Source organism: Gavialis gangeticus, unplaced genomic scaffold, assembly GCF_001723915.1.
Source record: "Gavialis gangeticus isolate Ggan-Ray unplaced genomic scaffold, GavGan_comp1, whole genome shotgun sequence".
Lineage (NCBI taxonomy): Eukaryota > Metazoa > Chordata > Crocodylia > Gavialidae > Gavialis > Gavialis gangeticus.
Window position 1 is genome coordinate 264,186,868 of NW_017729032.1, and position 16,455 is coordinate 264,203,322.

Here is a 16,455-nt window from a genome sequence, read left to right on the forward strand (position 1 = left end):
TTTGTTCCTATAGTAAGATTGAGAGCGTGGAAGAGAGCTCTAGTCTTGTGCTTTGGTATTTGGTATTCAGACAAGAAGCCTTTTTTGTTTCCCTCCCCTCCCACCCCCCTCACAGAAAGGATCATTTGGCTTTGGCAACAGAATCTTTCTCCCTCAGCCATACTGTTTTCTTCTTAATGTTGATAATAGGACACAGAGGTCCTAAACTGAGCCTGCCTCCCTGAATCTCCAAAATTCAAGGTCCAGAGGAACTCACGATTTGCTGACAATATTTAGTTCAGTCTGGGACTGCAGTTCTTAGTCCATTGATTTGTTCTTCATTAGTACTAGGGGCACGTTAATCATAAGCAGAGAAAACAAGCAAAAAAAAAAAAGGAACAAGGGAATTTGTTGCGAGTGGAGAAGGGGGAAGGGTGCAAAAGAGAAAGGGAAGTGGTTTCTGACACTCAAAATAAACACTGCTGACAGAAATGATGTTTTGTTGTGCAGTTGGCCACTGAAAGTGCTCTATAATCATGCACTGACAGAAGTGCATGGTTGCAAAGGGCTTTAAAAAGTGCCTGGTCGTGTAACAACTGAACCCTGATGAGAGTTCAGATGAAGGCACTCCAAAATGGAGTACCTTCATTAACATTTCTTAGTGCACATTGGGGGCAAGGCTGGGCTGAAGCAGCCCAGCCCCATCCCTGGCACTGTCTCAGGATGGGAGAGGGGGAAGGAGTTCCAGCTGGGATTTGCCCAGCCTGTGCTGGAGGAGGGGAGGGGCAGGTGGATTGGAGCCTCCCCTCCCCTCCACACCCAGAATGGACTTTCTCCCCCTGCCTTCTCCCCCTCCCATCATGAGATAGCACCAGAGCTAGGATGAAAAGGCTGGCGCTAGGGGAAGAGGCTGCAAACGGTTGGATCAGGAGGGTCAGTCTAACTCATGGCCTTTCTGTGAAGTGCCATGAGTTAGATCAGGGAGCTGCATGTCCATCAGTGCCCTAAGTTCTCCTAGAGACCCCCAGTGTGCTAATGCTGGGCTCAGCTGGGCTGGTTGGCCTGGCTTCTACAGTGCTGCTGGGCAGTAGCTCAGTAGCATCCATGCAGTTTGAAAATGCTTGAAATCACTTGTCTGACTTTCACCAGCCAAGAATTTTAGACTATTTCTGAGAGCCTAGGGGGGAGGGATAAACATTTAGACTCAGACTTGTTCCACAGAAAATGCGTAATCTAACAAATAATTAGCATTTTAAATGGTGGAGCATTTTGATAACATAAGAGTAATGTTGTACCCATGATGGTCCAGAAAATATGCGAGGCAAGGATTTCTTAGAGTGATATCTTTTATTGGACCAACGAGGTAGCTGGGATATGGTTAGACAAGCTTTCAAATGCATTACTTGTCAGAACTGTTTTGAAACATGCACATATGTGAACTTGCTATGCTCACTTATATTCATGTTGTGGGGAAAATGCCAAGGTTAATAAATACAAGTATTTTGAAACAGAGCTGTGCCTTGTGAGCATTCTCTGTGCCTCAGCTTAGCTCTGAATAACCAGAGGAGAGATGTGTAGAAGGTTGAAAAGGGAACGGTTTCAGTGCAAAGATACGTAGATGGTTTTGACAGCCCCATGGCAAGGCTGAGAAGTCAGGTTTTTCCAGTTTTAAGGACTAAAAGGAAGCTACTGTATTTGTCAGCATAAGACAATTTAGCTTTCCACCCATAACAAATTAAGTTTACTTTTACTGTGGCAGCTCACATAAGCAAATCCCTTCCATTTCAGATCCTTTACAGCCCTTTTAGTCATGATAATTTAAGTCTGTAGTAAGATTAAGTCAGAATTACAGGCTCAACAGCAGCCATCTAATCCTCCATGCTGCTGGCTGTTAAGCAGTACTTGAGTCATAAAACTATTCCCCGGCTCCTTGAAGTAGGGATCTTCAGCATGTCTGTTGTGACTCAACAGGAAAAGGATCATTTTACTATCATCACTTTCACCTAGGAAAGTGTACAGAATAATTTTTTTTTAATGCATGTCAAAAGACTGGGTTTGATGGCTGTCCTTGGTTCAAACAGCGTGTAGTCTTAGAGACAACACTAAGGCTCTAGAGGCGCTTGTACACGTGATGGGGGTTTATTCCTCAGGGTTTTATTCTATGCCCTTAAATTGAAATGGTGGGGCATAGAATAAAACCCTGAGGTCTAAACAGTTTAAATTTTTCTGTCACGTTATGGTGAGGGGCCCGATCCTTTTTTTTAAAATCAGATTTGGAGACTGCCCATGTGCGGCTAGGGGGGTGAGCTGCTGGGGAGGCCAAGTAGCCCCTGAATTGTGGGGGCTCCTGTTCCTTCCATCCACAGTGGCGCACTCCCTGGGGCCACCCAGGCAGGCGGCTAGTGGGCCAAGTGCTGCCCCAGCTTGAAGGCAGCACCCAGCTGGATCCAACTCTTTCCTGAGCCTGCCAGGGCTTCCAGCACCCTGTGCCCTGTCTCCACCACCTTCCTTCTGACCAGAAATGGCCTGTCTTGCCCCTGAGGCAGCACAGGGAGATGGTAGGAGGGCAGCTGGGTGTGCTTGTGGCTGGAGAAGGTAGCGGGAATAGTGGATGGGGCACTGGAAACCTGCCAAGCCTGAGCTTCCCTGAGACTGCCTGAGCTTCCAGTGCCCTGTGTACCATTCCTGCCACCTTCTCCAGGTGCCAGCACATCCAGCCACCATCCTGCTGCCTCCCCACACTGCCCCAAGGGCAAGCCAGCCCATTCCTGGGTGGTCTCAGATGGTGGGAAGGTGGTGGGGACAGTGCACCGGACATAGGAAGCCCTGGTGGGCTTGGGGAACAGTTGGATCTGGCCAGGTGCTGCCTCTGAGCTGGAGTAGCACACAGTCCACTAGCAGCCCACCTGGGCAGCCCCAGGGGGCGGCACCACCATGGAGGGAAGGACCAGGGCCCCCAGCAGCTCAAGGGCCACTCAGCCTGATAGCATCTTGCATCTTTCGGCTGCAGAAAAGGCAGGCAGGCTCCACAAAAAAAAAAAAGGATCAGGCCCCTCACTGCTTCTGCCTTCAGCAAGTGCCTGCAGCTGCCAGGCACCTCTGCTGAAGGGAAGAGTGACGAGGGGCTTGATCCTTTTTTTCGGCAGAGCCTGCCCACCTCTCACGGCAGGGGGGCACGCTGTCAGATTAAAAGCTGCAGCGTTACAAGTAGCAACACTGCAAACTAAACTACATGGGTATGTGGTTTAGTTTGCAACATTGCAGGCTCATTTGAAACCCCCCCAAACCTCCTGCATGTGTAATACGTGATGCTATTAAGCCACACAAAGGAAATTGTTGTCATGGTGACAGTCGTCATGCACAAGCACCCCTAAAGCTTAAAAAGTTTTGGCATGGTCCACTGAGCAGGGCACTGTCATGGGTGCTCAGAGTCCTGGGTTCTATTCCTAGTCCTGATATTGTCCAGTGACCATGACCTTGCATTTCTCTGTTTCTTTTTCCTTTACCTACCTTAGTCTTCTCTTACTAGGTTGTTTAAAGCTCTTCAGGGCAGAGACTGTTTCTTATTATGTGCATATGCAGTGCCCTGCCCAAAACGGTCTCACATCTCTGTATTACTGTAATTCAAACTTAATAATTCAATTCACTAGAAAACCCAAACAGAAGGAAAAAACATTTTAAAAATAGCTTTCTGTGGGATTAGATTAGTTTCATGTAGACATCAGAGTAAGGGGGCTTTTAAGAGAGATTTGAAGGGACTGATGCAATATGTGTGGGAGCTTATGCTGCTACTGTCTACGTTATTCCTGTTCTATGAATTCAATTGAGGAGTCTTTCTCCTGGGATGTTTTTGAGCACAAAGATTTTCTGGGAGGATGTTTCAGTTCGGTTAAGCTCTGCTGCAAGCATTCACAGATGAGTGGAAATACATTTTTTCATAGGAAGCAAGGATAGTAGCCTTGATGACTTCATTAATACAAGTGGCACAGAGATGAGTACCAGGGAAATGCATGTAGTGACAATCTCCATGCATTGCACCGAAGTTGCTCCTTTAAGTCACCTGTTAAAACAAATATTTCAGAGCTGGATTTCAAGCACTTGTCTCCAGTCCCTCAAGTCAGCAAAAACTAGAAACCAAATCAGATACAAGGTGGAAGAAGGCAAAGGTAGGGGAAAGGTAAAGGCATCTCCTAGACATCATCACCCCGGGCAGTGAAGAAACCTGTGTGATTAGGAGCTGACAAAAGAAATCTCCAATTCATCCATCTTGTTTTGGAGGAAACTAAAATAAGTTTGTAACTGCAGCTTTGAAAACCAGGTTGTATAGCACACGCTTGCTTGGACTCTGAGGAATAGTGCAACTGCTGTCTACTTCCTCTTCTGAACTTCCTTGGCAATATGAGATCCAGAAAAATAATGTATGTGGTATCTTAGTGAGTGACCCACAAATTTACACTTGCTTTGTGCTCAGCCCATGCCCCCCCAGTGGTTCCTGGGATGTCAGTCAAGGCACTGCCTTTTAATACATAGTCCAGTTTTATGGTTGTTTGTGACTTTAAGCTATTTCACTGCATCCTGAGAGCATGACGTTATATTTGAACCCTGTTTTACTGTAGGAAAGACGCTCCTTTCAGTGTGGCACAACCAGCTGCTTTCTGATATAGCCACCTGCATGAAACATCCCTTTGTTGGCCTGGTATGAACTGCCATGCATTTGCCCAAGATGCAGACACGTTTTGTCGTGTTCCATTCTCTCATAGCCAGACATGCCCAGCACCCAGTACTCTCCAGTGCTTTTCCTTAAGTGAAGAGTGCCTTGGCCTCCTCGGCTGGAGTACTATCAAAAATAACATTCAGAGTATTTTAGTTTGAGGGAAAATGCAAAAAAATACCGTATGCTACCATGCTTGTAATGATGCAGCTAACTTGGAAAGTACATATCACATATCCATATTTGGTCATTTAGTCTCAAGGGCACCCCTCATCAGACTCAAGGCACCTTCCATAACTGTTGTGAATTGAGCAGCATCCCATTTCAAAAAGTACGGTCTTTATTACAGTGCATACCCCCTTGCAGGGGGACTGGGCAGTCTGGGCAGAGGAGAAGCCAGGCAGGGAGAGCCTGAGCCTTCCCTTATCTGCTTTTCTCCTTCTGCCTGGAGCCTGATCCTGCCCTTATCTGCTTATCACCTCACTTAGCACCTCACACTTCCATGAGCACCCTTCAAAGGATTTTGTAGCACCCCAGGGTGCCCCAGCATCCTGGCTGAGAATCACTGTGTTAGATCCTGCACTAAGTCTAACTCATGTCAGCTATGAAGCTACTGCTCTTCTAAATCCCTTCAAGTACTTTGGCCCTTGTAGCAACTTTCACGTTAGACTCTCAAACCACCCATCACGTAAGCAGACCTCTGCTGCGAAGTAAACAATTATGGCTGTTTTACAGATCAGTTCTCTATTGTGATTTCTCAATGGAGATTTTCTCCCATTGCAGTAATCCTTTTTCTGGCCAGGTACTCCTGCAGTAGCAGTTACATTAATCTGGTTCTTAATAAAATTGAATTTTGCATTGCATTCATCCTTTGTTACACCTCTGCCTTCTCTGTTTTCAGCAGCTCTGCTTTTCACATGTGCCTCAACCTGCCTTTAGTTTATGACACTGATTGACAAAATCGGTCTTAATTGATTAAAAAAACATGAATGGTTCAGATCCAGATAGTATTTCCTCCAGCCTACCTCTCCCCCTCCTGCGCACAAACACCTTCCAGGTTCTTCTGTAGTATCTGGCATCTTTCTCCATCCCAAAAGTACCTTCACTCACAAATGGCCTCTGCATTCTTAACATCTGCTGTCATTTATTCGTGCATGGGATCCCACATTGGGTCAAAATCTGAGGTCTTACTCAGTTTCTACTCCGTTCTTATCCAGGCAAAAACTCTTAGGATGGGAGTCCTGATAACCACTGTGCTGTTTGGTTTTGTGAATAGTTTCATGTCTTATACATCTTCTCTCTGACCATTTTCCATAAGTGACATCTTAATGTTTTCTAGGGTCTTCTAAACATGGTTATTCATTTTGCATAAAGACAGCTTGTCATTTTGCAGTATGGCTGAGCAAGGAAAAGTTTGTGCCAGAGGGGGAGGAGAGTGGGAAGGGAATCCCATGCCATTTGTTCACAGGTGGAAACTGTCTATTTTTCTAGCAAAAATAGTTTTTTCGAAATGCTTTCAATTAATTAAAAATGGTTTTGTTTTGATTAAAGTCAGTCTCCCTAGGGGTGAGAATTGCTTCATACGATTCAGCATGTAATCTGGAACTTAATTTTTCAGATGTGCTCCCACTGATTTCCATTAGATTCTGGGGGGGTCTCAGCTCTTCTGACAATTGGGTCCTTAATCTTTAGCATATGTTGCTACATCAGAAATTTGGTAAAATAGGCCAGTTTCTTAACAATCCTGCATGATCTATCAGGCATGAATGTCTCTTGGTGGACCTGTTCCAACTACAATGCCATCAAGTCATTTTTCACAATTATAATATTTTTTCTATTGTTCTTGTTTACAATAAAACTTTGGCAGCTTGGAACTGAAATTTCCTTACTTAGTATTCTCCTCCATCATGGTTCTGTTCCTCGGTAACGTCTTCCCCAAAGCTAAAATCAGCTTTGCTGCTTTGTAGTTTGCTTGGATCTTTTCTAGCCCTCATATTAAACACAGATGTCATATTAGATTTCTTCAGTCCAGTGATATCTTCCCGTTCCCAAAAAAGCTTTAATCCAGATCTACTAATGCTTCTCTTCCTGTTTATAACCATTACCTTGCTAAGTCTGTTGTACTAAGTTTAGTTAAGGGGTGGGGTGAATGGAAATGATTTGGTCGGTGAGACTAGTCAGGTTTCAAATCCTAATTTATTGAATACATAAGCAATACCAATATTTAAGCAAGGCTTTAAATATATCACTTAACTCTAAGCAAGCCCTAACAGTAGATATAGATATTCTTACATGAGCTTCCAGATGGATACAGTGAGTTCAGCTGGCCAGGCATCCCTCACTGCACCAGGGTTCAAATGCTTGTAGTTGTTTCTTTTCCTGTGTATTGCTTTCTTCAACTTCAAGTTTTTTCTTAGGTCTTATACACTTTTTTTGTAGTTATTTTCTGTATGTTTCATATGTTGTAAATATCCACCAGTCATCTTTCACAGTGGTCATTTTCCTGCCAGGCTGCCATCTGTATCCTGCTGTCTTAGACTGATATACCCCAACTTTTTTGCTGGCATGGGGCACTTGTACACATGACCAGGGTTTAGTCCTTAGGATTGCATTCTATGCCCCCTAAATTGAAATGGTGGCTTTTTAATTGAAACCCATTTCAATTTAGGGGTTTCCATCACCGTTATGGCGAGGGGCCTGATTCTTTTTTTTTTTTTTTTTTGTGGAGCCTGCTGCCCATGGCCAGGGGGTTAGCTGCTGGTGGGCCAAGCAGACCCTGAGTTGTGGGGGACTCCAGTCCTTTCCTCTGCAGTGGCAGCACCCCTCAGGGCCACCTGGGTAGGCTGCTAGTGGGCTGGGTGTTGCCCCAACTCCGAGGCAGCAACCGGCTGGATCCAACTCTTCCTGGACCCCAAGCTGCGGCAGCACCCAGCCTATTAGCAGCCTGCCCAGGTGGCCCTGGGATGTGCCACTGCCATGGAGGAAAGGACTGGGGCCCCCCACAATTCAGGGGCTGCTCAGTGTGCCAACAGCTTACTCCCCAGCCACTGGCAGGCTCTGCAGGAAAAAAAAGGATCAGGCCCCCTCACTGCTTTTGCCTTCAGCAGGCCCCTGCTGAAGGCAGAGGTGGCACGGGGCCTGATCTTTTTTTTTCTGCAGAGCCTGCCCACCTCTCCTGTGGCAGGGAGCAAGCTAAGAGCTGCATTGCATCGTTGCAAGTAGTCCCAGATGATCAACAGATTATCAACACATAGTAAGTCAGCATGCAACTGGCTCTCAGTCTGTGCTGAAGTCAACCAACATTGGAATAGATCCTTTTTAAAGAACTATGCTGTGGCAATGACAGAGTGTTTCTTTTCCACTGCTGCTACATCTTCAGAGTGTCATATGAGAAAACTGTTCTGGGTGATCAATGGCCTGATTGATCCAGGTTGTCACACCCAGAAAGTGGCTCCATCAGAATGAGTCCACTCAGATGAATTTATTATCTGCTTTGCAGATAAAATCCCTTATATCTGGCACAGTTTGGGGTCCACCAGTTTAACTGCCGAGTCAGAGTTCAAGATTATAGGAAAGTAGGGATGGAAGGGACTTCATGAGGACATCTAGTGCAGCCCCCTACTCAAGTCAGGATCATCTTTGACTAAACCATCCCAAGTGTCTGTTCAATCTGCTCCTGAAAATTTCCAGGGATGGAGATTCCGCAACCTCTCAGGTAGTCTGTTCCTTTGTTTGACCACCCAAATAGTCAGAAAGCTCTTTCTATTCTCCAACCTAAATTTACTCTGCTGCAGTTTGAGGCCATTGCTCTTAGTCCTGTCCCTTATGGCCACAGAAGAGAGTCTGTCTCATTGATTCTGAAGTAGGGTGCCATGGTCTCCTGGGGTGCCTTGAGATCTTGTCAAGGGTGCTGTGGGGTGCCACCCAGTATTAGCACAGGCAGGTGTGCAGACATGATTCAAAAGATAAACCCAGTTCCAGATAGGAATCCACGGTGTCAAAAACAGTCTGCCCTGCTGTGGTCTTTCTGGGTTCTTTTTCCATAGTGAAAAACTGAATAAAAGCTAAGAGCTATCATTTTCCAAGGGGTACTTTCAGTCCAAGGAGGGAGTCTAATGGGGGTGGGGCGGAAGAGGTACCTAGAGCGTAAAAACAAAAAAAAAGGTTGAGAACCACTGGTCTATCTCCATCTTCTTTAACTGCCTTTAAAGTATTTGAAGACTTATCAAATTCCCTCTCAGTCTCCTGCATGTACATGACCTGGTGGGTATTTGTGGGATTGCTCCTAACTGGTTCTTCTCTTTACTAGCAGGAAGCTCCCAGAGGGTGTGCATGTGTGAGTGCTCATCATCCCCTGAGTACATTTCCTCTGGTGTCCCCCAGGGCTCCACCTTATCACCCCTCCTGTTCGATGTGCATCTGAGGCCACTAGGCAAGATTGTGCAGCAGTTTGGAGTGAGGTGTCATGAATATGCTGTGGCCCCCCAATCCTTGACCTCTTTTTCATCCAATCCAGTCTCTTGCCCAGTTTCCGCCTACAGGTGGGGACTTGATGCAGGTGAACCAATTGAAAATAAATCTAGATGAGATAGAGGTGATGGTGGTGGACAGACCTGGGGGAGATTGGGACACCTATCAGTGATGAGATTCAACTTCTCTTTATTCCTCAGGCTCACTGCTTTGAAGTGCTCCTGGATCCTTCACTGCACCTAGATCTCCAGGGGGTGACAGTGTTTAGGAACATCTTTCACCCACTCCACCATGGGAGAAGGCTGTGAGCCTTTCTTTTAAATTCAACTCTGGCACTCATTGTTTGTGCTTTCATAACCTTGACACTAGATTGCTTCAATGAGCTCTCCATGGGGCTGCCCTAGAGAAACACTCAGGAACACAGCAGCCCACCTTTTCATGGGGATGGGTCAACAGGAGCACAACACTCCAATGCTTTGGGCTCTGCACTGGCCCCCAGTAGCTTTCCCAACATAATTCAAGGTGCCGTCTTGGACTTACAGGGCCCTAAACAGTCTGATCTCTGTGTACCAAAGGGACTGCTTCCTCCCTTGCATTCCACCACAATCCCTAAGCTTAGTCAAGAACAACCTCTTCAAAGTACCATCTGTGCAGCAAGTTTATTTGGTGAAAACAGTTGGATCCCTCTCTGGCCAGTGGTCCTTTAGACCCTAAGCCTGACCACCTTCCAGAAGCATTGTAAGACCTTTCTTTCTGGGCAGGCCTTCAGCAGTGTGTTTAAGTTTTGGGGCATTGTCTAGGGGCTTTGCTCTATTACATAATTTATTTTAATATTTGTTCTGTCTTTATTACGTATCTGGGTTTTTTTTACTGCAAGCAACCCAGAGCATCCTTTGGGAGGGTGGCGTATCTAATTAATCATTTAATTAATTAATCAATACCCTCCTCAGGCAGAATGGAGCTTCCTACAATCAAGGTAAAGGCTACCTGCTGCAAACAGCTTTCTTCGGGTGTCCCTTTGGAATCCTTTTACAAACCTTGTCAAGGCACACTACATTGACCTGCCTTCTATAATATAAATGCCTAAGCAGGGTGAGGACTTGTTAAAAAAAGAAGTGAAAGAAAACCCACCTAATACAAAACTGTACTGTGTACACAGTCCTCCCTCTGGGGAAAGGATGAGAATAAAAACTAACCACAGGTAACAGACGTTAATCACAGTGAGGTACTGTTAGAAGATGCTTAGATGCTACAGTAAGGAGAGTGGGATGAGAACCTTTGTGAACTAGATAGCACTCCTACCCTTTCTCTTTCCTGATATTAGCCTCCGTGCTCCCATTCCTCTCTCCCTCTCCACCATCCCTGCCTCAATCTGACTGTGAACATGGAGATAAGTCTCCCAGGTGCATCCTCCTCATGCAACTGTTATTGCTACTGCTGGGGCAACTTCTGATTTTCAAGGGGCTGATCTTTCCTTCCATGTCAGCTCATATAGCTGGAAAAGAAGGGCACCAAGGGGCCTTGTGCCTCGGGTGGATCCCTAATAGTTCAGGTCACAGGTAGGAGGCAGTCAGTGGCCTGAGAGCAGTGCCATAGCAAGGTGGGGGCGAGCGGTGTGACCGCCCCCCCACCCCCCATGGATCTGAAGGGGGTACCAACAAATGCTGCCCAGCCAGAGTGGGGCGTGGGATGGGGGAGGGCAGCTCCCACTGCTGCATGCACTCCCAGGCAAGCATGGGGGGGACCATGGACCCCCCCAGATCTGTGCAGGGGGTGAGGGCAGGCTTCAGCCCGGGTGCAAAACTTCCTTGCCACGGCACTGCCTGAGAGAATAATTTATTGTATATTTTTGGTTCTGCTGACAACAGAGAATGTATATTTAGAGTTATGTGAAAGGGGATGTTCAAAGGCAGGGGGCACTTAGCTCTGGATGAACAATGAACAGCATGGAAGCTTCTCCTTTTCTGCTTGAAATGGCAGTGCAAGTGTCAAGGCCCCAGTGAAGGGCTTTGTTCAGTTTCACCCTTTCAGTTCTGCAATCTTACATTTTCTTCCTTTTGCATGGTTTGGAAAATGATAGAATTTCCTTCTCTTTCCAAAGTTCCATGTGGGATAGCAATTTCCTATGGAAAAAATACTCTATACAGTGATTAATATCAATCAGGTTCATTTAATCTGCGTAAGTACTTTTATTGTTTTGTGTGGTTTGGGAAGATTTTTGAAGACCCTTTCTTACCAAAGCCTAGGGAATGACTTTGCTACAGAGCCTGGGGTGAAAGGGTGCAGGAGGATGCTATTGATATTGGTTACAAGACCTTTTGGCAACGTATTTATGATGGAAGAGCGACTACAGCCTCTTTCAAACATCCAGTCTGGCTAAGGTATAGACTTGGGATAATCACTGTAAGTTGCTAATGTACTGTAAAATACAGGTCTTCAAATTAATACCTCATTTAACAATGGATTATTTAAAATACTGTACCCATTTTTAAAGTACTGTAAAACTGTGCACTTCTGTTAAGCTACGGCAATAAAGCACTTTAAATGGCTAAAAAACCAACAACTTCCCTACGCACCCTAAGTGGATATTGTTGAAGAAGGCAGCTCAAGCTCTTTGGAGTGCCATATGGTTTGCTAACTTCCTGCACTATCTGCCTCAAGGTCAAGCATTTCCCCAACTATTTCTCCCTGCTGTTGTACAGTCTGTCCTTTGTTGTTCCTCTCCAGCCCCAAAGGGAGCTGTTGCTTTACCTGTGGGCTGGAATCCAGCATAAGAGGTAGAGGCAGAGATACAGTGTGAACTTATATACCTGAGAAAACACCTGTCACAGAATCTGGTAAATGATGAGCTGATGATTTATTCCAAAAGCAAGCCTTCAGCTTGCTTTTCAATAATTTGTGGAAGTTAAAGAATTGAAGGTATCCTATTATTGACACTGATGTCTTCAGCACAGGGACCAGGTCTTGCTACATACATAACTCTTCTGTCAGGTGTTAGTTACAGTAGTGTTGGTTCACAGTAATGATATATTTTACATCAAAACTGGTAATGATCAGTATTTCAACAGAACTGCCAGTCCCATAGTCCTGGTTATTAATAACCCTGCTTATTAAGGCCCTTATCTCTTATTCACCAGCAACAGCCCCCTATCTATACCCACTTATGAATCTATATAAATCAGGGAGAAGGAAGGAGAAGTCAAAAGGATGTTGGGAACAGCCCACCTATCCATTGTAGTTCAGAACAAAAAACTGCTACCACTGGGTTCTGCTCCATGCTGCAAGGCCCCTGTCACATTGCATAAAAGAAAAGTGTTGCTTGCTTAGTTGCCATCCCATCCAATCTAGTCCTACCCAAAGAGTCTGTTCCAGGCAGAGCATTTTAATTAGAACATGTTGGAGCAGACTCAATTAATCAAGCAGCCTCAGCAGCACGTGTATTCACTGTCCCTGCACTTCAAAATGGCAGCAGGAGTGTTTTAACTAAAGCTTGTTGAATGAGCTTCAGTTACAGCACTCTTGCTGGCATTTTGAAGTGCAGGGTGCTGAATACACAAAGCACTGTGGCCACTTTAATCAGAATGGCTCATAAGAGCCAATTTAATTAAAGTGCCCTCTCCCACCCATCCCAAAGCACATGTAAAGATATCCTCCGAGTCCAGAATCCTAGAGGTGCTCAAGTCCCTTTATTGAATTTAGGCTCCTAACCCAACTGGTGGCCATTGTCTGGGAGGTCAAATGGCTGACTTTCCATAGGGTATCGGCTGCATGATTCATATACACATTCATAAAAAGTTACATTTACAAGGTATTTTTATAAAATCAGAATATACATTGCCGACAGTACAACACAATGAACTAAAAGTAAGCAAAATAATAATTATAAATCTTTCAAGTAGCTAGATTTTTTCTCCTGTTGGGTAAAACAGAGTCCCTTTCTTTCATTGTATCTGTGGTGCTGCTTACATCTGTTTGTACAATGTCATAAACAACTTCCATTATACAAGTAATTAATTTTTATTAATTAGTGTTAAAGTTCTACATCAGCTGTTAGTCAAAAAAAATCTAGTACCATTTAACTATTTGAAATGTTTAGCATTGAAGTCTGAAAAGTATAAACAGTTTTTCTAGCAAAAATGAATTGTACCCCTAATCAAATATAAATAATATATTCATCACCTCCCCTAAAATAAAAACAGGTTTAGCTGAATTTATCAATCTAAAACTGGCAATGCAGAATGATTTGTACCCTTAGGGTTATGTGATCGATCATTCCACTAAAATGGAGTGCTGCAATAGCCTCAAAAATATGTAGATCGGCACAGATGGTTTGTATACTCATGTGACTAGCAGAAAATATGTGGTTTCATTCTAATGGGAAATATTCACATGTCAAGTAATAAAACAGATATAAATAAAAATCACAAGTTTGTCCAAGATTGTAGCCTTCCTTGAGTGCATGTGAAAGGTTTCAATTACCGTCTTGCTGCACTGAAATGCAAGGGAAAGAATTTTGTAGCTTTTAAGTAATATCTTGGATTGATGATCCATATTACTAACCCATTCTTCAAGCCATCTGCTGAATTCTCTCACACTGCAGTCATCTTCCTTCTTCTAAAACTTATAAATTACGTGTGGAATTCCATCAGCTTCTCTTTAGGTTTTGTTGCAGACCAGTTCAGAAGGCTAAACAGGTGCTCTTATATTGCGGTAGAAACCAACTTAAATGGTAGTATCTTACACCAGACTTTGTACCAATTTGACCAAACCAATGTAAGTTTGTGAGCAGCACCAAGTCTTCTTGACATTTTGTGCCCAAAAGCTTGTCTGACATCTCTTCCAACTAAACTGTTGGTCAAATAAAAAATATGAAAATAGCCCTTGCATATCAGATCTCTTTGACTCTTGATAGTGTAGCATAGAAATCATCCTGAAGTTCTATCAATAATACTGAAAGAAGGCAGGGTAGATTTGCATCTGATACACTAAGTAAATCAGAGATATATAACATAAGCTTTTGTGAGCTGGAGCTCACTTCACACTTCATCAGAAGAACGAATCTGCCTGACTCAAGAGTAACATGCCTAACATCTTCTCTCTGCTCAATAATACTGAAAAGCTTCCTCTGGACTAAACACAGACAATGGTTTTATGACCTCTGCTAACTCTTCTGTGCTCCATAGGTAATAAGGACTCTTCTCTCTTTGAATAGCCTTACTCTTTTACATAATGAGGTTATCTATTTTGACTGCCCTTTTGAAATTAGCTATTTTGACTGTCCTGTTTTGTACCTACTTCTGATAACTTCTGTTTGTGCCACAGTTTTACTGCACCCTTCTGCTTCCTGATGATGTTCATTTACATAATGGGGTTAAACCAGTGGTCACCAACTCGTCAATCCTGATTGACTGGTCAATTGGGAAGCCCCTGACAGTTGATCTTAGTTTGGGGCGGGGGGGGGGGATGACACATGGAGAGCGGCTGGGACCCAGTCTGGGGGGGGGGGGGCAAAGGGGGGGCCGGGGGGGGGGGGGGGGGATGACACATGGAGAGCGGCTGGGACCCAGTCTGGGGGGGGGGGGGCAAAGGGGGGGCCGGGGGGGGGGGGGGGGGATGACACATGGAGAGCGGCTGGGACCCAGTCTGGGGGGGGGGGGGCAAAGGGGGGGCCGGGGGGGGGGGGGGGGGATGACACATGGAGAGCGGCTGGGACCCAGTCTGGGGGGGGGGGGGCAAAGGGGGGGCCGGGGGGGGGGGGGGGGGATGACACATGGAGAGCGGCTGGGACACAGTCTGGGAGCGGCGGGACATAGGAGTGGCAGGTGGCTGGGCTGAGCTGCACCCCCTGCTGCTGGGGCTGGGCCAGGTGAGTGGGACAATCCCCCTCCGTGCCCCTTGCCACTGGGTGAGTGGGGCCCCAGCCGGGACAGGGAAGGCCAGAGCACAGGCAGCTCATCCAGGCACACGGCCGGGGGGGGGCCTCCAGCCATTGCACGGACCCTGGCGGAGGCCCGAGGGACACATGCCCCCCCAATCTGTGTGTGGAAAGAGGTGGCTGCCACTGCATGCTAGGCTTTGAGCCCTGAGCCCCACTGCAGCTCAGGGCACAAAGCCCAACGTGCAAAGCCCAGCACGCAGTGGCAGCCACCTTGCCCCACACACAGATTGTGGGTGCATGTGCCCCCCAGGCCTCTGCTGGGGTGCATGCAGCAGCAAGCCCCTCCGTGCACCTCAGCCCAGCTGGGGCCGCACTCACCCTTTCCCCTGCCCCTGCCCCTGCCCCTGCCTCACTCCCTCCCTCACCACAGGAGGCTCGATTTGCCTCTCCCCCCCCAGACTGACCTGGTAGATAGTGGGGCGGGGGGAGGGGGGTGCAGTAGATCCTGGATTGCCCTTTATTTCAAAAAGTGATCCTCACCTTAAAAAGGTTGGAGACCACTGAGTTAAACAAGATTCATTGTCTTGTCCGGTATTTAGCTTAGACTTAGGAGTTCTTTCCCAGATCTGAGGAAGGGCATTGTGTGTCCAAAAGCTTGTCTAACACCTCTCCCAACTATGCAGTTGGTCCAATAAAAAAACATTACCCCCCAAAAAAAGTGTTTCTTGTATACTCCTTGGCCCATCACAGCTACAACACCATTTCCTCTTGGAGGGCACTTTTCCTCGGTGGGCACATCAGTATGTGTACTTTAATGCACAGAAGACTATTTTAATGTGCATTAAAGTGTCACATAAAAAAAACCATGCCATAACACTAATGTGTAGTAAAGCAGTCTACTGAGCATTACACATCACTAAAAAATATTGCAAATGTGATACTGTGCATTAGCGCAGCCTAATGTGTATGAATTTAGTGACATTGGAGGTACTAAATTTAATGTGCATTAGAAAAGGTGCATTAATGCATATGTGGACATGGCCAGTAGCTCTGAAAGTGGTCTACAGTGCAGGTCAATGTCATTATCCTCATTCTGCAGATGGGGGAAGGTGAAATGATTTGCCCATATTTATCCAACACATGAGAGGTACAGGCTGGAAAAGAATCCAGCTTTTGTGTATTACAGGCTTGTGCTTTACCCCACAGACTAGAAGATGATAGATCCATGCTACTATGTTAGAGCCCTGGTGGCCTTTGATGTTGTTGTTTGCATTTGTTGACATGCCAGTGAATCCTAATGCATGAATTCTCAGCCTGCCCTTCAGTAAATTTAGGATTCAATAGATTTCTGCTTTCACTTTTACTACTGTTCCAACTATATGGATGTAGGTAAATCATTGCATTCCCCTGGGTGCAT

The 16,455-nt window shown here is 45.7% G+C and overlaps 1 protein-coding gene and 1 long non-coding RNA gene across 9 annotated transcripts in view; one reads left to right on the plus strand and one right to left on the minus strand.

Moving 5' to 3' along the window:
* ABI3BP (ABI family member 3 binding protein) overlaps positions 1 to 16,455 on the plus strand; it is a 392,420-nt gene that overhangs the window by 348,383 nt on the left and 27,582 nt on the right. The window lies entirely within an intron of this gene.
* Positions 2,464 to 16,455, minus strand: part of LOC109302175 — a 29,644-nt gene continuing 15,652 nt past the window's right edge. The window contains exons 3-4 of the long non-coding RNA XR_002098722.1: positions 15,003 to 15,005; positions 2,464 to 2,474 (exon numbers count right to left, since the gene is read on the minus strand). This is a non-coding gene — a long non-coding RNA (uncharacterized LOC109302175). The remainder of the gene's footprint in view (positions 2,475 to 15,002; positions 15,006 to 16,455) is intronic.